This window comes from Patagioenas fasciata, chromosome W (assembly GCF_037038585.1).
Source record: "Patagioenas fasciata isolate bPatFas1 chromosome W, bPatFas1.hap1, whole genome shotgun sequence".
Taxonomy (NCBI): Eukaryota; Metazoa; Chordata; class Aves; order Columbiformes; family Columbidae; genus Patagioenas; species Patagioenas fasciata.
Window position 1 is genome coordinate 49,519,406 of NC_092559.1, and position 24,954 is coordinate 49,544,359.

A 24,954-nucleotide genomic window follows, 5' to 3' on the forward strand; every position below is an offset into this window, starting at 1 on the left:
CACCTGGGGGCGACACCAGCCCAGCGCTCAATCATAGCGGAAAGTAGGCCTACGAAGAAGCAGGTGGCATGGGAAACACGGCATCCATGGAAGAAAAAATAATAGTGAGAAGTATTCTGCAGCTGGCTGCAAGAACAGGAAGAATTTTGGAAAAAGACGCGGTGGAGCGCCTTTTACTATTCGCCCAGCGTAAGGGCTGTGTTCGTTCGACGGACGAATTTTTTTCTCCCGGTACATGGGAGGACATAGGGACCGAACTATGGGAAGCGGTTACAAGGGGGAGCCGCGAGGCTTGCGATCTCGCCGGACCCTGGCGGGAGGTCAGGCAGCTAATGCAGGAAGTCTCAGAGGAGCCGGAGCTGTGTGCCGTCCCCTCGGAGCCGCCCGCCGCGAGCTGCCCACCCTCCGAGAACTCCGAAGAATCAACACCACTGGTATGTCCCGTATCAGATCTGGAGTTCTGGGGCGGAGAGCAAATTATACCCTCTGCGCCCGTTGAGCCATTGCCTGGCTCCGACAACGAATGGCAGCAACCGGCAAGTTTCAACAAGCCAGGACAAGTTAATCCAGCCGACGTGCCTTTGCCGGAGGACCCGATGGAACACCAGGACGGAGCACCGCAGAATCGCCCTGAGTTCCAGGAGGAGAGCCACGTGCAGAGCCTGAAGGACTTACTGAGACGGCAGGAGAGCCAGATGCAAGAAGTTCTAGAAGCTATGAAACGACTAGATGGCGGTAACAGTAAAACTTCGCGGTTAATAGCATATAAAAAGGCGTCAGATGCAATTAAGGACGGGCTGGAGGCAATTGGCAGGGAATGTGAAAAACGGGGAAAACAGGAAAGGGAGGGGGTGGAATTAGACCTCACTCCGGAGGAGCTCCGTATCAAAAGGGAGCGAATACAAAAATGGGCTAGACAATGTGTTGAAGATGGGATGTGGTCTGTAAGAGAAGCAGATGAATATTTGAGAGCGCGATATGGAAAAGGGCTGGAGACTGGGTTAGTAGATCGGTTTGCAAATATGCGTCGACTTACTGATCCACAGGGAAACACAAGGGAATTGTATAGCAGTGATAATAATGATAATTTGGGTGCTGCCCCTGTGCATCAGGGTAGAGATATTCCTCGAGATCATTCTTATAATGCAGGGCAACGTTGGCAAGGGGTAATCAGAGATGCAACTATTGAAGGGATCATGTTACCTGGTAGTATTACAGCAATGCCAGTGCACATAGATAATAGAGGACAAAGGCAGTGGTCGCCTTTTGATTGGAAAACGGTTAAGCAATTGCAAAGTGCAGTTATGCAATATGGTATGGATAATAAGCATGTGATGCAGCTAATCAATTCATTTTTCAAGGGGCAAGTACTAACTCAAACAGATATTAGGGCATTGATGGAGTTATTGCTTCCTCCAACGGGGTATTTGCTGTTCTTGGACAAGTGGCAGGGGAAAGTGGAATTGGCAGTATTAGAAAATGTTCGTTTACCAGCTGATGATCCGTTGCGGTTAGCTAGCATGGACCAGTTACTGGGTCGTGGGCAATATGCGGATGGTGCTACTCAGGCAGCACTTCATCCAAGGATTTTGCAGCAAACGCAAGGGCTTGCCTTGGCAGCAGTGAAAGAATTGCCAAATATAGGTAACCCTGTGCCACCCTATTCTACAATAAAGCAGGATCCTGGGGAACCATATATGAAGTTTGTAGATCGTTTGAAAGAAGCTATAGATGCCTCTCCTAACTTGACTCCAGAGGCAAAAGCTGCTGTGGGGAAAGATTTGGCTATGATGAATGCAAACACCCAATGCCAACAGATATTAGCCGGTTTGGGAAAAAGTGCTTCTTTAGCAGAGATGGTGGAAGCTTGCACACGGGTACCAATTATGCAACAGGAGGTAGAATAAGCAAAAATACATGCTCAAGCCCACGCTGCGGCCTTGGCTGCAGCACTTAAGCCTGCAATGAAAGGTCGAAGCCCTTCTTCTCGCGGCCTAGCATGTTTTACTTGTGGACAAACAGGACATATTAGAAGAAATTGCCCTCAGTATACTCGGAGAGGGGGACCTAGTAATGGCACTAGTCAGTCACCAGCCCCTCTCAATAATTTGCGCTTTGATGGCACGTGCAGTCGGTGTGATAAGTATGGACACCGAGTAGTGGAGTGTCGATCAAGATTTAAAAAAGATGGGACACCGCTGCCGGGAAACGGGAGGACCAGCGCCAGGGGCTGGGGCGCGATGACACCACAATACCAGCCGAGAGGGGGAACAGCCATGGTTGCTTGTCCAAGCTCAGGGCAGCAACCTCAGGAAGCGCAGGCGTCGATCTGGCCGTGGGAACAGATGTCACAATAACAGACCGGTCTGTACATGTAGTTCCATCTACAGTAACAGGGCCCCTAGGGTATGGATTGAGTGCACTTTTAATAGGTTGTTCTTCTGCTTCAAGACAGGGGTTGTTTGTTTTGCCAGGATTAATAGACTCTGATTATGTTGGACCCATAGGTATTATGTTGCAAGTCTTAACACCCCCTGTGACTATTAAACAGGGGACCCGTATAGCACAACTGGTACCTTTTAAAGCATGTGTTCCAAAGGCTTTAAATACAGAAAGAGGTCAGAAAGGTTTTGGTTCTACTGGAGCCCCTGTGGTTGCTTTCACGGAAAAACTGACTTTGGACAAACCATCTAGGGTAGTTTCCATTATTGGGCCTGGCAGTGAGATTAAGAGGAAAAGAATGCTTTTAGATTCAGGCGCAGATGTGACGATTATCCCTCGCACTGACTGGCCTTTGTGTTGGCCTTTAGAAGCAGTAAATACCATGGTAGTGGGGATAGGGGGGGCCACTCCCACCCACATCAGCACACATATGGTTAAGATAAGGGAGGAGGGCGAGGGCTTAGAGGCATGGGTACGACCTTATGTTCTAAACACAACAATTGCATTATTGGGAAGGGATGTGATGTCTCAGTGGGGAATAGTTATGCAATCACCTTTTTAATAATGGCCATTGCAGCGAGCGACACCCGGCCATGTATGAAGCTGAGTTGGGAAACAAATGATCCTGTCTGGGTGGATCAATGGCCATTACCAAAAGAAAAGCTCGCACATTTAGAGGAGCTGGTTGAAGAGCAACTCAGTCTCGGACATTTGGTCCCTTCCACCAGCCCGTGGAATACACCTGTTTTTACTATCCAGAAGAAATCAGGGAAGTGGCGTTTGTTACAGGACCTCAGGGCAATTAATGCAGTAATGAAAGATATGGGGGCACTACAACCAGGTCTTCCTACCCCAACCATGCTTCCAAAAGATTGGGATATAACTGTCATTGATCTGAAGGATTGTTTTTTCACGATCCCATTACACCCAGAGGATTGTGAAAAATTTGCCTTTACTGTTCCAGTGCTTAATCATCAAGCTCCCACAAAAAGATATCATTGGGTAGTGCTACCTCAGGGAATGAAAAATTCTCCTACTATTTGCCAATGGTATGTAGATTTGGCTTTAAAATCATTCAGGCAACAACACCCTCAGATGATCATCTATCATTATATGGATGATATCCTTTTGTGCAGTAAAGAGAAAATTAGTAAGGACATAATAACTCAGTTGACAAAGCAATTAGGTCAATGGGGTCTGGTTGTGGCACCAGAAAAGGTACAGCAAACCGCGCCATGGAAATATTTAGGATATGAACTAACTCAGGCCATGATTAGACCTCAGAAGCTTACTGTGAAAGCAAAGATAGCAACCCTTCACGATGCAATGAAGTTAGTAGGGGACTTACAGTGGATAAGAAATGTTGTGGGTATTACAAATACAGATTTGCAACCGCTGTTTAGTCTCCTCCGTGGGGGACGAGACCCCCAAGAACCACGGTGCCTCACACCAGAAGCACAGAAAGCGCTTGAGCAGATTGCAAGAAAAGTTTCACAGAATACTGCTCAGCGGGTAAGATCAGAATTGCCTGTTACTCTCTATGTCTATAATACCAATAAGGAAGTGGCAGGACTTTTGGCCCAGTGGAGCACGGAAGAAAAGGATCCATTGGTAATATTAGAATGGATATTTTTAAACAGCCAAAAACAAAAAACCATCATTCAGAGGTGGGAAGCCATTGCCCAAGTGATAGTGAAAGGACTAAGCAGATTTCTGACATTGTCTGGACTATATGTTGCTAAAATTGTGATCCCTATTTCCCTCAATTTGTTTGAACAGATCCTTCTCAAACATGACGATCTTGCCTCAGCTCTTGCCTGGATTCCGGTGCAGGTGGACAATCATTATCCACCACATCCTATATTTAAGACCAACCTCCCCTTAGAGCCTATGTCAATTGTTAGTGAGCATCCACTAGATGCTATAACCATTTTCACAGATGCGAGTAGTCGCTCATGCAAAGGAGGCTTTGTATGGTTTGAGAATGGTCAGTGGCATTCACAGATTGTCATAGCTGAAGGATCGGTTCAAATTTTAGAATTGCGAGCGGTGACAGCAGCATTGCAAAAATGGCATAACTCTCCAGTTAATCTGGTAACAGATTCTCTTTATGTTGTGGGAATTGTACAAAGAATACATAGAGCGCTTTTGCAGCGAGTTTCCAATTCCTTGTTGTTTGAAGCATTGTTAGATTTGTGGAACGTATTAGATTATAGGACAGCACCAGTATTTATCATGCATATAAAAAGCCATACTAACATACCAGGTGGTCTAGTAGAGGGAAACAGCATCATAGACAAACTTGTGGCAGTAGCAGATATATCCCCTTTTGAACAAGCCAGACAAGCTCACGAATTCTTTCATCAATCCTCAGCAGCACTCCGAAAGCAGTTTACAATTACAAAGGAACAAGCTCGAGCCATTATTGCAGCTTGTCCTGATTGTGCCCGCATAGTCCCTCTCCAACAAAAGGGAGTAAATCCTCGGGGCTTGCAGCCAGGTCAGTTATGGCAAACTGATATTACTGAATTTGCACCATTTGGCAGACAAAAGTACATTCATGTCTCCATAGATACCTGTTCAGGACTGCTGTGGGCTACAGCCTTGACCTCAGCAAATGCAAAGGCAGTAAAACGTCATTTACTACAAGCTTTTGCTGTCATGGGTGTCCCTACACAAATCAAAACAGATAATGGTCCCGCATACCACTCTGACAGACTTGCAGCCTTCCTCACCCAGTGGAAGGTACAGCACCTGTTTGGAATCCCTTATAATTCTACTGGCCAAGCAATTATTGAGCGTGCACACCGTACATTAAAAAATCTTTTGTCTGTTTTGAAAAAACAAGGGGGAATTGGTGTGAGCCCAGAAGAGGTATTGATGAAGGCATTGTATGTGCTGAACTGGCTTAATCCTAAAAGTGAAACTGAAATGGAACCGGTTGTTATGCACCATATCAAAAATGTCAAAGATTTTTCCGAAAATGTGCCTAAGGTTAGTGTGTTTAATCCGACAACACAACAATGGGAAGATCCTATGTCACTAATAACCTGGGGAAGGGGATATGCTTGTGTTTCTACAGGTAACCACAAAAATTCATGGATCCCAGCAAAGTGGGTGAGACCTTGGCTAGCTAACAGAGAAGAAACCGATTGCAGTGATGACAACCCTTAACCTCAGACATGTTATCGCTTTAAGCAACGAATGTAGCCAATGTTGAGAATACCACTTTGTAAAACAGAGCAGCAATTAATTTTTTGTTATTGGACATGTTCACAGTTATGAAGAGTTTGATTGTATGTGTTGTTTGAACTTAAAAGTTAAAAAGATAGAAGATTTGCAGAACAAGAAAATAACAGAAGATACTGGGTTTTTTGGGGTGAATGCCTTGTTTGGTTAAAAGGAATATTGAAAACAGGTTTGTTCTTGTTAATTGTAATTGTATTAGCCTTAATGTTCTTACCCTGTATTTCACACTGTATTTAAAGCATGATATGGCATATTGTTAATATTAAATAAAAGAGGGGGAGATGTAGTGGCAGAGCCCCCCCCCGCCCCAGGGGGATGGGGTTGTCGCCAGCCTGGCTGAGAGGTGAAGCCAGAGACAAAAGAGACTAAAGGAGCACCATTAGAAGGTAATAATGAGTGAGCAATCGCCGGACACACGCGTGCAGAGCGCGTGGACAGTACATGCAGCCTATCATGTTATTGTATAACACGAGTTACAACCAATCACATTGTTGTAAGGCGCGTGGACAGGGCAGCTTTGCTATAAAGCTAGCCCGGTCCGACAATAAAGCGAACTCTGTGAACATCATATTGGTGTGTCAGGTTCCGTGGCTCGCATGGATAAAGCAACAGGCTTTACAGAAGTCCAGATAGGTGACATCTGTAGACCTTCCTTTGTCCACTGATGTAGTTACTCCATCCTAGAAGGCCACTAGGTTGGTCAGGCAGGACTTGCCCTTGGTGAAGCCATGTTGGCTGTCTCAAATCCATTCCCTGTCCTCCATGTGCCTTAACATAGCTTCTAGGAGGATCTGCTCCATGATCTTCTCAGGCACAGAGGTGAGACTGACAGGTCAGTAGTTCCCAGGGTCCTCCTTTCTACCCTTTTTAAAAATGGGTGTGATGTTTCCCTTTTTCCAGTGACCAGGGACTTTGCCTGACTGCCATGACTTTTCAAATTTCGTGGAGAGTGGCTTGGCAACTACATCAGCCAATTCCCTCGGGACTCTGGGATGTATCTCATCAGGTCTCATAGATTTATGCATGTTCAGGTTCCATAAGTGATCACGGACCAGATTCTCACTTACAGTGGAAGGGACTTTGCTCCCTCAGTCCCTTTCTTGCAGTTCATTTTTGACTTGAGAAGTGTGGGAAGAGAGCTTGCCCATGAAGACTGAGGCAAAGAAGCTGGTGAATACCTCAGCCTTCTCCTCATCTGTTGTTACCGGTTTACCAGTCTTGCTCATCAGGGGGGCATGCTTCCTTTAACCTTCCTTTTTTGATTGACATACCTGTAGAAGCCCTTCTTGTTATTCTTTGCATCCCTTGCCAAGTTCAGCTCCAGCTGTGCCTTGGCCTTCCTGACCCAATCTCTGCATAACTGGGCAGTGTCCCTATACTCTTCCCAGGATCCCTGTCCCTGTTTCCACTGCTTATGCATTTCCTTCTTGTCCTTTAGTTTGACCAGCAGGTCTCAACTCAGCCATGCCAGCCTCTTGCCCTCCTGTGGGGTCCTGGTCCAATTTCGGGCTTGGGAAGGTTTCTAAATGATCCCAAGAGTGAGATTAAGACACAAATGAGGTCAGATGCCACTAAACAATCTATTTTATTTTTATGCCTGAAGATAGAGTGATAGAATAAGTGGGGAAAATTAGGAGGAAATTAAGCAAGTATGTGAGAAGATAAGCAAGAGAGACACCACCTGGATCCAATCACCATCTTGCATTGGTCAACTCTCAGGTCCCAGTAGTGCTGGCAGCTCGCAGGTCTCAGGTCCCCCTGGTCTCAGGTTTCAGGTCCTGATGGTGGATGGCTACAGCATGGATCTCTCTGTGGGGGTTTTTATTCCAGTTAGTGGTGGGCATGGCCTGAGCAAACTGCCAGCCTGGTCCCAGATGTTGGTGACTAACACTGCTGGAGCTTCACTTGAGCTTACACAAGCTTTAAGCATTTTTTTGAATTTTAGCAAATCACAGATTTTCTGCTTTAACTCACTGCATTTACAGCAAGCCCAACAAGTAAGAACCATGAGTAAGCATTTTCCTGTCTTGTTCCCCAGAACAAGCAGGCCTTGAGACAATAATTCATTTTATTTCAGCAAGCCAGCTTTGAGACAATAATTCGCAACACCTCAGCCTTCCACACTCACACCATGTGTTGAGAACCACTGTCTCTCACACCACCCCATGGCTCAAGGATGGCTGTCTTGATTGCAGATTGTTGTGTCCATGGTCTTTGGGTGGTGATAGAAGGAGAGGATAGTGAAGTAGGAAAAAGAGCATTTGCTTATACAATCTCAACAGTTGGAGATTTTGGCTAGTATACTAGACAGACATATTTGACATTGTCTGGTAACGAAGTGGCTACAAACTGTGAATTAGCTACAATGAGTTGGATTAGTTGTATTAAACATGGAATAATGCATGGTAAAAAGATTAACATTGCTAAGCCATATGATACATAAACCAAAATATGTTTAACCCAGGGGGCACCTGAGAGCCGTGAGAAGGTATCAAATTCCCAACTTTTCCAGGTCTGGAGAGGGACATGGGCTAATTTCCTTTTTCCAGTGGTTATTTAACAACTTTACCATTATCATCAATTTTTAAACAACTTGAATCATTTAATTTGCCACAAACACCTCCTTCTTCTGCTAACAGGCAGCTGAGAACCATGCGGTGCTGCAAAATTGCTGTTTGCATTTGCGTGGCCTGGTCCGCCAATAGGTCCAGGGCACAAGTGAGTATTCCATCCCATAATTGTCATACATGCTATATAAGAGGGTGATCATGAGAGTCTCGGCCCTCTTTGACCATGGCCGGCATTTAGAGAGGATCCTGTATGTCTGCCTGCAATCTATAGACCTCAGGCCCTGCATCCCTGAAATCCAGTTTCCGGTTTGCTGTGGAGTCCTGCCCATGACTTCTGGGTTCCTGCCCTGCAGTTGCTGGAACTAAGCCAGCTCCTAGCTCTACTGCTGCTGGAGTGACGCCAATTCCAGATCGGGCATTCAAGATTGGTTTTGTATATTTTGTATATTTTCTCTATTTATTAGTAGCATTAGTAAAGCCTTTAAAACCTTTTCAACTTGCAAGACTCTTTCTAACTTGAAGTCCCTCTTCCTTATCTTTCTATCACCTTTTATGTTGGGAGGAATTAACAGAGGGCATCTGCCATGGTTTGTTGTCGCCTTGCTTTAAACCTTGACAGATTTAATTGGTGGCCCATACAGGGAGAGATGAACATAGGGGGATAGAGAAGCTGTACGGGGAGAGAGAAGCCGGGTTGCAGGTGGCAGGCCCATAATACTGAATGATCCGTTGAGGTGTCCAGTCATCTTTCCCCCACTTTTGGCCAGTGCCACTCGTTAGAGCAGTATGGACCTTTTACCTCATGCAAGATCATCGTACAACTGGACACTTAGGTCTTTATCATCAGTTCCAGGGACGAGAAAGAACAAGGGATGGATTACTCCAACATAGCATACACCAGTCCAATTTGCTGGCAACAGGTTGTGTGCGTACTGACCGCAAATCCAATAATGACCTTTTAAGGTTCAAGCACCATTCTCAAACAGACCTGTGGGGGTCCGCATCTTCTGAAGGTAAGTTTGAGTTGGCTACTCCTAATGGAGTTGCCAAGGTTTACTGCAAGGTGACAATAAACCGTGGCAGATGTTCTCTGTTAACCCCCCCCCACACACCCCCTCCCCGGTAAGGAAAGGTGATAGAAAGGAAAAAGGAGAGAGACTTGCAGGCTGGAAAAAACATTTTAAAAATAATACAAAATATACAAAACCAATCTTGAATTTCCCAGGGTAGAGCAGTGTTCTCACTCTCCCATGGTGGATGGAGCTGACGTGGCTCCAGCGGCTACAGGGCAGGCACTCGGAAGTCCTGGGTAGGACTCCACAGCAAACCAGAACTGGATTCAGGGATGCAGGGTCTGGAACCAGGTCTCAGATTGCAGGCACGACAGGCAGGGTCCTCTTCAGATGCTGGCCATGTTCGAAGAGAACGAGTCCCTTGTGATCTCCCACTTTTATAGGGTGTATGACGCATATGGGATGGAATACTCGGTCAGTTTTAGTCACCTGTTCTGTCTGCCTTTCCTTGCAAATATGTCCCGTTATCAGTTAACCTTGGTTACTATAGTAATAAATATAAACATGGGCCTCTTAGCATTCCATTGGTCATCTTATCAGCTTCGGAGCACAGTGTCTCAAAAAACATGCAGTTACTTAGAAGGTACTTAGCAGAACTTAGCTGAAAGGAAATTTCACTAAAAGAGAACTGGTGTTGTTTTTAACAAAACCAGGACATTCCACCCCTCATTCCATACCATGTAAGTCATATCCAAATCGCTACTGCTTTCTGCCTGTCTTCAAATATATGTACACACACATAAACATGTATACCACTAGTTCATGACTGCAGGTCTCTTGTCTGCTACAGCAATCTCTCTTTAGGCAGGAGAGACAGTGTGTAATCTGGTGCCCAGGAACTGCAGCTCAGAGATGTCAGTCTCAGGGAAGTTACTGGACACCACTCGATGAGACTAGCTCAGGGTTCATAATCGCCACTGCATCAACCCGAAAGACACTCATGGAACACTGTTAGTATCATGTAGCAATTACCCTCATACAGTTTGAAATTGAGTATTCTCACCCGTAATCAAATCTCCTTGAGGTACACATCGGACTTCACCATCCTTCAGCATCACCCATCAAGTACATCCAGGCCCTTGAGCGAAAACAATCCCACAAATGGGTTTGCCTTTGCCCAAAGCAGGAATAACCCAGACAGCTTTTCCTAACATATTCCTTCCACGCACCACAGGGACTTTATCCCCTTCTAGGGTATGTAAAAGTTCTGACTGAGCATGTTCAGCTCGAGTGATTGATCCCCTGGTGTTAACTAACCAGGTGGCTCGTGCCAGATGCTTATCCCAGTTTTTAAAGGTTTCACCTCCCATTGCTTTAAAGATAGTTTTTAAAAAGCCATTGTGTGGCTTGATTTTCAAGGCCCAGAATAGAGTTCCAGGCAGTGGCATGAGACACAGGATATGTTTCTAGCTGTCCAGTGGTCACTTCCACCATTGTAAGCACATAGTGCTTGCCTTGTCAGGTTCGAGGGAGTATAATATAGTCAATCTGCCAGGTCTTCCCATATTTATATTTCAGCCACCGCCCCCCATACCGCACAGGCAAATCACCTTCTGGCCTGCTTGATTGCAGCACGTTTCACAGTCATGGATAACCTGTGAAATAATGTCCATGGTTAAGTCCACCCCTTGGTCACAAGCCCATTTATATGTTGCATCCCTTCCTTGATGGCTCGAAGCATGATGGGCCCACAAAGCTAGCAAAAGTTCACCTTTATGTTGCCAGCCCAAATCCACCTCAGCTACTTTAATCTTAGCAGTCTGATCTGCTTGCTGATTGTTTTGATGTTCCTCAGTGGTTTGACTTTTAGGCACATAGGCATCTACATGACAAACTTTTACAGTCAGGTTCTCTAGCCGAGAAGCAATGTCTTGCCACAATGGGGAAGTACAAATAGGCTTGCCTCTGTCCTGCCAGTTATTTTGCTTCCACTGCTTTAACCACCCCCACAGGGCATTTGCCACCATCCATGAGTCAGTGTAGAGATAAAGTACTGGCCACTTTTCTCTTTAAGCAATGTCCAGTGCCAGTTGTATGGCTTTTACCTTGCTCCAGTGCAGTCTGGATCAGTCCATGGCAGATAGTAGGACTGTGTTTCCACCCCTGGGTCAGTTGATTCCAGGTGTACTGGATACCCCTCTAGGTAAAGGCTAACTGTGGCCTGCATTCTGCTGCCAAAGGAATAGAGAAAAACACATTAGCAATGTCAGATGTGGCATATCACTTGTCTGCCTTTGACTCCAGTTCATACTGCAGTTCTAACATGTCCAGCACGGCAGCACTTAACAGCGGTGTAACTTCATTTAGGCCACAATAGTCAACAGTCTCCATTCTCCATTAGGCTTTGGCACTGGCCATATAGGACTGTTGAAAGGTGAGCGAGTCTTACTGATCACTCCTTGATTCTCCAGTTGTCAGATCAGTTTATGAATGGGGATCAGGGAATCTCAGTTGGTGCAGTACTGTTGTCTGTGGACCACCATGGTAGCAGTCGGCACCTGTTGCTCTTCTACCTTAAGCAGTCCTACAACAGAAGGGTCATCTCAAAGACCAGGCAAAGTAGACAGCTGTTTAATGTCCTCATTCTCTACAGCTGCTATGCCAAAGCCCCACCGATACCCTTTTGGGTCCTTAAAATACCCTCTCCTTAGGCAGTCTATGCCAAGGATGCATGGAGCATCTGGGTTAGTCAAAATAAGCTGCCTTTCTCACTCATTTCACTAAGAGTTGGTGAGCTACCGGGAACGGGGGGGGGTGGAACTTATCTAAAGAAGAGGGTACTATATTATCTACATGGAAGCTGCTTCTGAAGAAGCAGGGTATTAGCCCTCTGGAACTGACTTTACGAAGGAAGGACTGTGTTACTATGGGGCAAAGCACTAGTGAAAGATGCAAAGAAACAACTGAACTGTTAACAACATGTCACTTTTTGCTAGAGACTTTCAGAGGATTAAAAGACCAACGGGAACATGCAGAGACAGTGGGGAGGGATGGTCTTCCTGGCTCTCCTGGGCCAGATTCGGAAGAAAAGGCGAGATTAAGTACTACTCCGACCCCCCCTGTTACTAAAGGTTCGTCAACACCGCCCAAGTCCATATTATCTGATACGGATAAGGATCCGCGACACTTTCTTGGAAAGTTAAAAGGAATAGAGGAGGAGCGTACGTATGTGTGGCCCCAAGATCAGATAAAAGCTATGAAAGACTCACATGAAAAAACAGCGTTGGGTTATATACGATCTCGGGAGGGGCCCCCGGAGCACCGGTCAGAGCAGTGCGTTCAACCGATTGCTCCGCTGTCATCAATCACGGCTCAAACGTCTGCTCCACCATCATCAATCGCGGTTCCACCATCTGCGTCACCGCCATTAATCACAGTTCAACCTTCTGCCCCGCCGCTATCAGTCGCAGAAGGAAAAAGTGGACATTTTTTTTTCCTATCCCCCCTTGCCTGGAGATTTAGGTGGGGAGGATCCTCCCGTGGTGAGCCAGACTGAGCCAAATAACATAATTCCTATAAATTTGGGTCCCCCCAGCCTGCCCCCGCCCCCCTCCTACACTGCTGCAGAGCAAATTCCTGAGGGGGGGGGTAGAGTTTCAGAGCGTAAACCGAATTTACCAAAAAGCTGGGATTTACCCCCCAACTCTTGGAAGAGACACTAATTGACATACCACAATTACAGGCACGATAAATTCCTGAAATCCTGAGGCAGTCAACAGACCTCGCATATCAAGCTATGGTAAAGGTGCCTGAAACCGACAAAGCAGTAAAATCATTTGCAACTATTAATCAGGGTCCCAATGAGAATTCATTGCAATTTTATTGACCATCTTCAAGAGGCCATCAATAAGCAGGTTGAAAACTTAGAAGCTAAGGAAGCACTGGTGTTGAAATTCGCAGTAGAGAATGCTAATGTTTGCTATCAACATGTTATCTGTGAGTTTTACAGTACATATTATGTGTTTCTGTGTGTTGCCTCTCTGAAAATCAAGCAGCTTGTCAAGAATGTGAGTTAATTGTTTTACTGGTCATTGTTAGAATTGTTTCTTTGTGGTATAAGTGCGCCGTAAAACCTTCTCCCCACTTTTCCCACTTGCGCTGCGAACAGCCCTGTGCTTTCCCTCCCTCCCTCCCTCCCTCCCTCCCTCCCTCCCTCCCTCTTCTCATGATTTTTACTTACGAGATGGGGTCAGGAATGACTGTTTTCAGTCGTGTTCATAAGAAATCGGTATTGGGAGGTGTTTTAGAACATAGGAAAGCACTTGGAAATATGAGGAAGGAAGATCTTGTGAAATATTGTAATAAATGGTGGCTGCTGTGTAAGTTTGATGATTGGGAAAAGTGTCCGGAGAATAGAACCTTGAAGTATAACTCTTTGTTGTTTCTAAAGTGAGAAGAGGAGGACAAAAATAAAACTCTACAAGAGATCATTGAATCATTTCAGACAGTTTTACAGCTGGAACGGTTTGAACTTCAACAAGCTGAGAGGGAGTTAACTGGTAACACACAGGTCACAGTAAACTTGCTGAAGTCTACAAGATTCTTTCCTCATTAACCTGTTTTCTTTGTGAGTCTCTGTTTAAGGATGTTGCAGTTTTAGTAGGTCTTTGTTGTGTGGTCCAGTGATTTCACAGACTGTTAAATAATGAGAATGAGACTCAAAATGTGCATTTTGTGATAATACAGAAGATCATGAGTAATTTAGTTCTTTACTGCGTGAATGTGATGGTAAAATTTTGTGTGTAGTAGCTGATATTTTTCTTTCTAGCATACTAGCTTTATTCCGGCATTCAGACTTGCACAACTCTGTGATGGGCTGTGTTTCATCACTGTGTACTAAATTTGGCTCTTGTGTATGCACACCAATTAAAGAATCCTGGTTTTGGGATAACAGTTGTAGCCCACCAGATGAGACACTGATAAAAGCCTTGCCCGGTCCAGCTTGCTGCAGCGGCGGGGGGCGGGTGCTGATGGGGCTCCAGCGCGCACTGACCCGTTTTGTCAGGGAGACCCAGCAGCACTGCTACCTGGCTGAGCAGTAAGCGGTTCAAAGGTGCAATGCTAAAATCAAGATATTGTCTTGAATAAGTGTAACTCTGATCTATCTGCATATTTGAACTTGGTATTTGGTTTTCATATCCGAGCTCAGTATTTTAATTTGCATATTTATATTTGGTACCAAAAGAATTTTATTTGGGGAGATAATTACAAAATGAGAACCGGTTCCACTGCTAAAATTCCACCTTGCTCCCCCTTAGGATGCATCCTTGCGCACTAGAGTAATTGTTTATATTGCTATCTAGTAATTTTGAGACCAGAAAAGAATTTAAATTGTTAAACTCTGCTTTGCATTGAAAAAAAAGAAAAAAAAAAAAAAAAAAGACAAACACTTAAATGCTGTGATGGATGTGAACTTGGTATTGTATGAAGATGTATTTAAAAGTTGCTACGATATGAACTGATTTGGATCTAGGAAAATGGAATAATGGATTGATGTTTAATATGCTGGTTTTTGACATCTGTAAAGTGTGAAAGGTAAATGGGGCTGAGGAATGTAACAACTGTTGAGCTAATTGGAATTGTTTATAAAACTAGCTCATTCAACCGAGGAGTTTGCCAGAGCCTCCTACTTCATACCAGCGATTACGCCAGCTGCATGGCCTTGGTACATCTGAACTACAGCAAGACAAGAAAAAAGAAAAAAAAACCAAAAACCAAAAAACAAAAAAAACTGGAAAAACCTGTTTTCCTGCTGCTAAGCGGAGAAAGAGGGGCTTTACTCCCCCCGCTCTGTCTTTTATTTTCCCTGGAGTATTGTCACCCATCCTTGTTGTGGCGCTGTGTTGCTTCTGGCTTTTAATCAGGGGTTGTTGGTGTTGTTTCTTTTTGCTTCTGTCTTGTTTCTTAGGTTTTGGCACATCTGAGGAAAGAGCTCATCATTTTCCCTCCTTGCTGAAGTCAGTCTTTTCACACTGGTCAGCTTTTGAGGGGTCAGAGCGCTCAGTGCTTCTGTGGGTCAGACTGGTACTGATTTGGGTGTGGAGTGGAGCCAGGCTGGTTTGATGTGGAGTTCAAACTGATTTGTTTTCATGCTGAGCTGGACGTCTTGCCATCTCAGATGGGGGTGAGAGGGAGGTTTTATTCCCCCCCCGCGCCCCTCCCCTAAGCAATGTCACTGCTAGAGACCTGTAATACTGCATGAAGGAGTCTGAGGGTGAAATTTAAAGGCATCACCAGTGGATCCATAGTTCTAATGAAGCTCGGAAATTAAACAAAAATATTATATGTATATATATATATATATGTATATATAGACTCATTCTGTGGTAACTGGTTATAAGAGACTTTTTAGTAAATTCACTGTGCTAGTTTTTGAGGTCATGGGAGAAAACAAAAGAAAAGGGTTTTTTTGAGACTAATAGAATGCCAAATTTGGAACAAAGTTTTAATACATGAATTCTTGTATTTGCCAGAAAGCCCTGTACCTCTCTTCGGTCAAGATCTGTTAAGTAAACTGTAAGCTGAAATAATGTTTTCTGAGAATTCTGTTTAGTTGCATGTCCTACAAGAAGCTGCTTGGATGGTGCAGATCTACTTGTGTGAGAAATCTCCAAGGAAATTTCGAATGCTGTATTTCCACTAATATTAAGAGCCAATGTTTCAATAAAGCAAACACTGCACTGATAGATCTGAAACAGGATTTCGATCCGGTAAGGGAAAACAATATCCAATAAATATGACAGCCAAAATGGAGTTAGAGATTTTGAGGAATAAATTTATGACAACCTTACAGGCTGACTGCATTCGATTGGACTTGCAGATTTGTCTGTTTATAGCTACAACATAGAAAAAACCTGTGGCTCTTGTGGGCTCTTGCTAACAGACTGATATACTGATTGTTACTCTGATCAAGAAATGCAGGGAATTAATTTAAGTCTCAATAGGCCATGATCCTTTTGTCCTACATGTACCATTTGTGAAGTTTAATTTTTTAATTTTTTTTTTTTTTTTATTTGCAATCTATGTCTTTGTAAATTGCACTAACTGATTTTCTTAACAGCACAGCTTTTGGCATGCATAAATGTAAAATCTAAATTGCTCAGAACCTGCAATTCTCTAACATCAGGTCATAGGCCATACTTGTATCTGGTCTGATTCTACATACTTGCACAGTTTTTGTTGATGGTTCTGGGAAGTCTCATAAAACTGTAGTGGTTTGGTGTGAAGATAACAATTGGCATCATTCTGTAAAAATTATTGAAGGTTCAACCCAATTAGTAGAACTTGGCGCAGCCTTACATACTTAGAGCTTTTTAAGGAGGAACCTCTAAATTTGATTTGTGATTCTGAGTACGTAGTCAAGGTCCAACGTACATATCTGATTCTGAACGGTGTTTTTGTTTTTCTCTTTTTTTTTTTTAAAGTGGGGAGAAGTAGGGAAAACACCACAAAACCAATTGTCAAAAGCATTGTATGTGATGAAACACTTTTCAAGTATGACCCAAAACCATGCTAAGTCAGAAAGAACCTACATTAGTTATGGTCGAATCACTAGTTTATGGTCAATGGAAAAGACCACATCAATTGATAACCTGGGAGAGAGGCTATGCTTGTGTCCTTACAGATCAAGGGCCACAATGGTTGCCAGCATGAAATGTGAAATCTGTGTTATCTTCCTGACAGTGATTGCTGCATCTGCTGCACTTTGGACGCCTGCACAGACAAAGACTAACGTGGATTACTTTAGCCAACATGACTGACCAGGACTCTACATGCCTAGCTATGGCGTCTCCGGAAAACCCATTCCACACATGCTTGGTTGGCATCCCCCTTGATGACTACAGCAGCATCACATGACTGTTTCAAAATAGTGGTCGGTGCAGAGGCATTGCAACGAACTGTAATAATACCAACATGGCACTTTGGATTAATTGCCTCCCGGAAGCAGATATTGAACCACAGGAACTGGAATTGCTGGCATCTATGTCCATGGACGCTTGTATCAACCTGGTTTGTGAAAAGTGTCAGAACAATATACGAGAACATGAATGGATAAACTGCAAAATGTTAGTGCTACCCTTGGTGACTATAGAAATGAAACTTGATGGTGTAACACCTCGCAGAAGAATCCAAGGGGTGTCATTGATAATGTGGGACAGCGACCCCAAAAACCTCCTGTATGGTGTATTCTTGATCTGTGGAGATAGAGCCTGACCAGGAATTCCTTCTAATGCTGTTGGAGGACGGTGTATTTTGGGACTGTTAACTCTCTTAACACCCAATGTATCTATGATAATAGATCACAGAAGAGCAAGACGAGAAAAATACTTTTTGCATGTATATGAGTCAAATGTGATAATAATGTAGACTTTTGGGGATCAGGGTTAAGGGTTTTAGAACCTCATGTATCTGGTGTTGGCACAGCTAAACTTTTAAATACTTTAGAAAAATTAGGATGCTGGTTAGTTAAGCAAACTAACAGAACTTCTAAGGCTTTAAGTGGACTTTTATTAGATGTAGATTCTGTAAGACATGCCACATGGCAGAATAGAGCCGCGATAGACTTTTTATTATTAGCATTGCTTAGTGGTTGGGGGTTTTTTAGGATGGTTGTTATCAGTAGTGAAAACGGGACTGATTGTTTTTATGATTGTTGTGGTTGTGTTACTAATGTTGCCATGCATGATTTCTCTGCTGCAAAAGGCCCTGGAGTGGACAATGAAGGCAATTTTTTTAGCACAAAAACAAAAAGGGGGAATTGTGGGGGACTACGGTGGGTCCGTGGATTCCCTGACGGAGGGCATGGCAACAGAAATTAGCCTTGAAGATATGAAGACCTACCCATGAGAAAGATGGGAGTAAAGGAGTATCCGGAGATATTAAGGATGTACCCGTGAGAGAGAAGGGAGTAGAAGAATAACAATGATGATAGCAAAATTAGCCAATGAGATGTTACTGCTGTAACTTGTAACCAATAGTGAAGAGACACATGAATTGGTAAAACTGTATAAAAATGCACTTGTGGCAATAAATGGCATCTACTACTTTCATCCTGGAAGAACTTGGTCCATGTCATTTGTCTGTCTCAACCACGACACAGAGGCTTTGATTTTGTTTCTTCTTTGCAATTGCCTTATCAATGCCGCCATCTCTGGCCAGGGATCCCAATTGACTGGCTTCACTGCCATCTTATTCTAAGTTATTGGCCCCACTGTCCCAGCATCAAATGAGCCAAGTGACAATTGGCTCACCTTCATGACAACTAAAATCTAGTTTCACAGTCCTCAGCTCCTTCAGAGATAAGGAGTATTCTATTAGCTCGTCCTTTGGTGATCGCTTTGCTTTAGAAGGACCCACTGGTTATTTTGCTGTGCTGTCCTGGGGTAGTAGTGGATGGAGTTGAAAAAGGGCTGTAGAAGGGGCTGTAGAAGGGCCCTCTTCTTCCTCCTCTGATGCTCTCTCACTTACACTACCCAGTAAGCTGATTACAATAATAGTCTCTTAGCCTGTCTCACACAAACCCTGTCTCTGCTCTGGCACAAATAAAACTGTCAGCATTTCTCATTCAAATCCGAGTCACAGCACCAATAAAACCTGTCGTGATTTCTCTTATCTTTCCCCATACGGCTTCTCTCTCCCCGTACAGCTTCTCTATCCCCCTATGTTCATCTCTCCCTGTATGGGCCACCAATTAAATCTGTCAAGGTTTAAAGCAAGGCGACAACAAACCATGGCAGATGCCCTCTGTTAATTCCTCCCAACATAAAAGGTGATAGAAAGATAAGGAAGAGGGACTTCAAGTTAGAAAGAGTCTTGCAAGTTGAAAAGGTTTTAAAGGCTTTACTAATGCTACTAATAAATAGAGAAAATATACAAAATATACAAAACCAATCTTGAATGCCCGATCTGGAATTGGCGTCACTCCAGCAGCAGTAGAGCTAGGAGCTGGCTTAGTTCCAGCAACTGCAGGGCAGGAACCCAGAAGTCATGGGCAGGACTCCACAGCAAACCGGAAACTGGATTTCAGGGATGCAGGGCCTGAGGTCTATAGATTGCAGGCAGACATACAGGATCCTCTCTAAATGCCGGCCATGGTCAAAGAGGGCCGAGACTCTCATGATCACCCTCTTATATAGCATGTATGACAATTATGGGATGGAATACTCACTTGTGCCCTGGACCTATTGGCGGACCAGGCCACGCAAATGCAAACAGCAATTTTGCAGCACCGCATGGTTCTCAGCTGCCTGTTAGCAGAAGAAGGAGGTGTTTGTGGCAAATTAAATGATTCAAGTTGTTTAAAAATTGATGATAATGGTAAAGTTGTTAAATAACCACTGGAAAAAGGAAATTAGCCCATGTCCCTCTCCAGACCTGGAAAAGTTGGGAATTTGATACCTTCTCATGGCTCTCAGGTGCCCCCTGGGTTAAACATATTTTGGTTTATGTATCATATGGCTTAGCAATGTTAATCTTTTTACCATGCATTATTCCATGTTTAATACAACTAATCCAACTCATTGTAGCTAATTCACAGTTTGTAGCCACTTCGTTACCAGACAATGTCAAATATGTCTGTCTAGTATACTAGCCAAAATCTCCAACTGTTGAGATTGTATAAGCAAATGCTCTTTTTCCTACTTCACTATCCTCTCCTTCTATCACCACCCAAAGACCATGGACACAACAATCTGCAATCAAGACAGCCATCCTTGAGCCATGGGGTGGTGTGAGAGACAGTGGTTCTCAACACATGGTGTGAGTGTGGAAGGCTGAGGTGTTGCGAATTATTGTCTCAAAGCTGGCTTGCTGAAATAAAATGAATTATTGTCTCAAGGCCTGCTTGTTCTGGGGAACAAGACAGGAAAATGCTTACTCATGGTTCTTACTTGTTGGGCTTGCTGTAAATGCAGTGAGTTAAAGCAGAAAATCTGTGATTTGCTAAAATTCAAAAAAATGCTTAAAGCTTGTGTAAGCTCAAGTGAAGCTCCAGCAGTGTTAGTCACCAACATCTGGGACCAGGCTGGCAGTTTGCTCAGGCCATGCCCACCACTAACTGGAATAAAAACCCCCACAGAGAGATCCATGCTGTAGCCATCCACCATCAGGACCTGAAACCTGAGACCAGGGGGACCTGAGACCTGCGAGCTGCCAGCACTACTGGGACCTGAGAGTTGACCAATGCAAGATGGTGATTGGATCCAGGTGGTGTCTCTCTTGCTTATCTTCTCACATACTTGCTTAATTTCCTCCTAATTTTCCCCACTTATTCTATCACTCTATCTTCAGGCATAAAAATAAAATAGATTGTTTAGTGGCATCTGACCTCATTTGTGTCTTAATCTCACTCTTGGGATCATTTAGAAACCTTCCCAAGCCCGAAATTGGACCAGGACCCCACAGGAGGGCAAGAGGCTGGCATGGCTGAGTTGAGACCTGCTGGTCAAACTAAAGGACAAGAAGGAAATGCATAAGCAGTGGAAACAGGGACAGGGATCCTGGGAAGAGTATAGGGACACTGCCCGGTTATGCAGAGATTGGGTCAGGAAGGCCAAGGCACAGCTGGAGCTGAACTTGGCAAGGGATGCAAAGAATAACAAGAAGGGCTTCTACAGGTATGTCAATCAAAAAAGGAAGGTTAAAGGAAGCATGCCCCCCTGATGAGCAAGACTGGTAAACCGGTAACAACAGATGAGGAGAAGGCTGAGGTATTCACCAGCTTCTTTGCCTCAGTCTTCATGGGCAAGCTCTCTTCCCACACTTCTCAAGTCAAAAATGAACTGCAAGAAAGGGACTGAGGGAGCAAAGTCCCTTCCACTGTAAGTGAGAATCTGGTCCGTGATCACTTATGGAACCTGAACATGCATAAATCTATGAGACCTGATGAGATACATCCCAGAGTCCCGAGGGAATTGGCTGATGTAGTTGCCAAGCCACTCTCCACGAAATTTGAAAAGTCATGGCAGTCAGGCAAAGTCCCTGGTCACTGGAAAAAGGGAAACATCACACCCATTTTTAAAAAGGGTAGAAAGGAGGACCCTGGGAACTACTGACCTGTCAGTCTCACCTCTGTGCCTGAGAAGATCATGGAGCAGATCCTCCTAGAAGCTATGTTAAGGCACATGGAGGACAGGGAATGGATTTGAGACAGCCAACATGGCTTCACCAAGGGCAAGTCCTGCCTGACCAACCTAGTGGCCTTCTAGGATGGAGTAACTACATCAGTGGACAAAGGAAGGTCTACAGATGTCACCTATCTGGACTTCTGTAAAGCCTTTGACACGGTCCCTCACAACATCCTTCTCTCGAAATTGGAGATATATGGATTTGATGGGTGGACTGTTCGGTAGATGAGGGACTGGCTGGATGGCCACACCTAGAGAGTAGTGGTCAATGGCTCAATGTCTGGATGGACACCAGTGACAAGTGGTGTCCCTCAGGGGTCCATACTGGGCCCAGTGCTGCTTGATATCTTCATCAGTGACATAAACACTGGAATCGAGTGCACCCTCAGGAAGTTTACGGATGACACCAAGCTGAGTGGTGCACTTGACACACCTGAGGGATGGGATGCCATCTAGAGGGACCTTGACAAGCTCAAGAAGTGGGCTCATGAGAACCTCATGAGGTTCAACAAGGTCAAGTGCAAGGTCCTGCACCCAGGTCGGAGCAACCTTCGGTATCAATACAGGTTGGGAGATGAAGGGATTGAGAACAGCCCTGTGGAGAAGGACTTGAGGGTGCTGGTGGATGGAAGATTGGACATGAGCCAGCAATGTGAGCTTGCAACCCAGAAGGCCAATTGTATCTTTGGCTGCATCAAAAGGAGTGTGGCCAGCAGGTCAAGGGAGGTGATTCTCCACTGAGGCCCCACCTGGAGTACTGCATCCAGCTCTGGAGCCCTCAGTCCAGGACAGACATGAACCTATTGGAGAGGGTCCAGAGGAGGGCCACCAAGATGATCAGAGAGATGGAACACCTCTCCTATGAGGAAAGGCTGAGGGAGTTGGGGTTGTTCAGCCTGGAGAGGAGAAGGCTCCAGGGAGGCCTTATTGTGGCCTTTCAGTACTTAAAAGGACACCAATAAGAAAGATGGGGACAGGCTTTTTAGCAGGGCATGTTACAACAGGACAAGGGGCAATGGTTTTAAACTAAAAGAGGGGAGATTCAGGCCAGACATGAAGAAGAAATTTTTTACAGTGTGGGTGGTAAAATACTGCAACGGGTTGCCCAGAGAGATGGTGGATGCCTCATCCCTGGAAACATTCAAGTCCAGGTTGAATGGGGCTCTGAGCAACCTGATGTATTTGAATACATCCCTGCTTGTTGCAGGGGAGTTAGACTAGATGACCTTTGGAGGTCCCTTCCAACCCAAACTATTCTATGATTCTTGGTTTCTATGATTATTCAGGGCAATTAGGAAAGTTGCTAGGAGTAGAAGGGAGGCAGGAATGAGTCTGACTTGTAACAGGATTAATTATTGCAACATCCCAGCCTGCATGGCGGAGATGAAAGTTGAAGGGCCTGTAGGCCCAGAGAGCATTTTGCTAGAACTGAGACAAGCTTTTGCTATATATATTAAGGCAAATTTTCTATCCATACTTGTGTTGGATTTCAGGGATCAATTAATTGTGAATATATCTGAATCAGAACATTGCATGTCTCAAAGTATAAAAATAGTAATGATATATTCAGTGCTTATACCTAGTACAGTGGTTGCCATCTACTTCATTTGAGACAAGTTATTTTATAAGCTGCTCAGTTTATGGTGACCTGAAGTGTCATCTTAAGGTAGTTGGAAACCACGTCGAAAATAAATTGTGCCTTTGCCTGAGGAGATGCTAGACAAAGAGATAAATTATCCATGTTTAAAATTATGGCTGCAGTCTTATTCATTGCATGCAAACCCAGTATGTGTATAATCATTGCGGCATCAGGCAGAGCAGCTGTCATCTCTAGGTCCCCATCAACTGTTTTGTAATCATCACGTTTGACAGAGGGTTTGCTGGACTGTGCTGACACATTTGGGAAAGTATGGGAAGCCAGGAATACTGATTGGCTAACCTACCAGTCTCTTTGATTTTTTGCTTCATAAATCACATGAAACTGTGAGCTCTTATGCTGAATATAATTGCCAACTGTTTTCTTAACTACTTTTCTGCAAGACAGATAAAAAAAAAAAAAAAAGAGTAATGTTTTAAGCACGATAAAATTTCCTGCTGTGTCTCCTCTCTGGCTGCAGTATCTTTTGCAATAGAAATGTTGGAATTACCACTATATTAAGAAAAAAAAAAAACACCCAAGTGATAGCTGCTTTATAATCAGAGGATTTAATTTTTGCATGAAGAGTAATCACTAGCAAAAACATTGCCAGATGGGCAGAAGATGATGATAAACAGCTGTTTAATCTCTTTATTTGAAATATTAGCCACTTTCAGCCTACCATAGCCCAACTTGTAAGACGTAAACAAAATTGTTAAATTCCCATTGACTTTGTCCTTCAGGAAGTTCATAGAATCACAGAATGGTTGGAGTTGGAAGGGACCTCTGGAGATCATCTAGTCCAACCCACCTGTTAAAGCAGGTTCACCTAGAGCACATTGCACAGGAATGTGTCCAGGTGGGTTTTGAAGAAGGTGGGTTTTTTGCCTCTCTGGGCAGCCTGTTCCAGCGCTCTGGCACCCTCAAAGTAAAGAACTTTCTCCTCATATTCAGATGGAACCTCCTATATTTCAGTCTATGCCTGTTGCCCCTCATCCTATCATTGGGCACTATTGAAAAGAGTCTGGTCCTACCCTCTTGACACCCATCCTTGTGATATTTATAATAATAAATAAGGTCCCCTCTCAGCCTTCTCTAGGCTGAGAAGACCCAGCTCTCTCAGTCTTTCCTCATAAGAAAAATGCTCCAGACCCCTAATCATCTTTATGGCTCTCTTAAACTGGGGAGCCCAGAACTGGACTCAGTACTCCAGATGTGTTCTCACCAGGTCAGTGTAGGGGGGGGGGATAACCTCCCTCGACCTGCTAGTCACACTCTTCCTAATGCATCCCAGGATACCATTGGCCTTCTTGGCCACAAGGGCACATTGCTGGCTCATAGTTAACTTGTTGTTCACAATGTTATAAACAGCTAAGCAAAGTTCAGGATCTCCTGGTTCACTCCCCTAGGTCTTTCTGTTTTCCCATGTAGCCGATGATTAATTCCACCAGGAATAAGTTAGATCATCCTTTCCTCTGCTCTCAGTAGTCAATGAGCTAGTCCTTTAGGAAGGATTTGATTTGTCTCAGCAGCAATGTGAAGGGTACGCTGGAGCACGCCAAATCCTGTGACCTACATGCCCACTTTGCTTATTAACTGCAGCCTGAATTCTAAGTGTCTGTGTGGCAGAATGCAAACCCCCCTCTCTCCCCCCACCTCCTTCAGTATGGAAGGAGTAGGAAACAGCTTCTTTTGTTTGGCCCCAGAGCACCCTGGCCAGGGCCATTAGGAGAAGGGAGTGCCGAGGCGCCAGTGAGCCGCTGGGTGCCTGCGACCAGTGTGGGGGATGTTTGGAGGCTTCAGGGGCACCCCACAGCCGGTGTGGGGGTGCAGAGAAGCTTCTAGAATGCCTACAGTCA